The sequence below is a fragment of the Ziziphus jujuba genome, chromosome 1 (genome assembly GCF_031755915.1).
Source record: "Ziziphus jujuba cultivar Dongzao chromosome 1, ASM3175591v1".
NCBI classification, from domain to species: domain Eukaryota; kingdom Viridiplantae; phylum Streptophyta; class Magnoliopsida; order Rosales; family Rhamnaceae; genus Ziziphus; species Ziziphus jujuba.
Window position 1 is genome coordinate 18,247,720 of NC_083379.1, and position 1,731 is coordinate 18,249,450.

Genomic DNA, 1,731 nt, shown 5'->3' on the forward strand with positions numbered 1-1,731 from the left:
TCCCTTAGGGGAGGCTCTGTCGGATTTTCCTTTGGAGGGTCCGGTAGGGTTTCCCTGGGATCAGGGCTGTCTAGGGTTCCGGGGAAGGAATTCTGGACGGGTCCTGACAATATACCTCCTTTTCTTTTCTTTTCTTTTCTTTTTTTTAAGTAATGCACTACCTACAATTACATCAAAATTTGTTTAGTTCCATAATCAAGTACACTGTAAAAGGTTTAGACCTGAACTAAAATGGGGAATCCATGGTTAGGACATCTTCTAAGTAGATTTTTAAAATGCTCCTAAGCCTCATACAACATTCCTTGGTTCCATGATAGAAATCGTTGATGTCACTTTTAAGCTTTGTTATCTTTGCCATTGAAAAAAAATTGTTTAGGAATTTCTCCTTCATCTCAACTCATGTAGTGATAGTACTCACTCGCAGGCAAAGAAATAAGTCAAGCTTTTGCCTTGTCCATTAATGTCCTAGAAATGGATCTTACCTTAATAGCATCATCAGATATGCCATGATATTGATTCTTATCTCAAATTTCCAAGAATTAAGACATATGTTGAAGATCTTCAGAAGGTAAACTATTAGATTGAATCCTATTTAACATATTTATAATATTATTCTTTATCTTAAAATTTTGTGCTTGGATGGAAGGCCATCTAGTACATGACAAGTCACCAATACTTTTATATGAGGCATATTCACAAATAGGATGATCATCATCTCCTTGATTCCTCTTTTGCTTTCTTATTCTTCTTAATATTTTCTCTATTCTAGGATCTAATAGAAATAACCAAGAGTCTTTCGTACACATAAACTATAATATAAGCATAATAAATCTATTTCTTAGTACCTATTAGAACAATTAATTACATTCACACTATAACACAATAACTTATAACCAGATATGCCAGCAAGAAAAATTGACCAACAAAATCTTAACACAAACCTATTTAATGACAAAAACAAATGCAAAAAAAAAATATATATATATATATATATAAAATACATAAAAGAAACTAGATAGGTTTTGTTATGTATTTAAGAAATCAACTTTAGAAGCAAGTTATCAATTAACCAAAATTTAAATCGCAACATGCATACCAAACCCAAACCTAAAATAAACATAATATTAATAATAATAACTAAACAATAAAAACAATGTTCAATCAATACTAATTTAACCTAAATTAATAATAATCAATTATTCCCTAGCAATGGTGCCAAAAAACTTATTGTAAACATACTTATAAGCACACAAATCAAGTAATATAATGGTTTTGAGTAAACCAGTTTGTCAAACCTAAGAGAATAATTGTATTAATTAAACCAAGTTAGATTTAGTATTAAATTAAACATCTAATTTTCAATTAAAAGTATGGAATAACTAAATTAATTTATCAAAATAAATAATGAAATTAAAACAAAACACAATAAATTTAGGTTAAATGCAAATGATAATGCAACAAGGGTTATTACTTCACCACTAATTATTTGGGTTTAATATGTAAAATGTAAGGGATTTAAAAGATAAGCTTATCATGCTTAATCAAAAGATAATCAAAATTTATCTTCACACACTTGAGATAATTATTATACAAGTCAATTAGTTGTTTTCACACATTAATTAAACCTAATTAAGATCTAAAGATCATGTAATATCATTAAGTACAAGATTAAGATTCTAATATGGCGTGAAAATTAAATTTGTTTCCACACAATTGAAATAAACATGTAAT

At 28.2% G+C, this 1,731-nt stretch overlaps 1 non-coding gene across 1 annotated transcript; it reads left to right on the forward strand.

Moving 5' to 3' along the window:
• The first annotated feature begins 237 nt into the window (after positions 1 to 237).
• On the forward strand, positions 238 to 343 carry LOC112490312 (small nucleolar RNA R71). The gene has a single exon (XR_003054565.1). It is a non-coding gene; the product is annotated as a small nucleolar RNA R71 (small nucleolar RNA).
• The last annotated feature ends 1,388 nt before the right edge of the window (positions 344 to 1,731 follow it).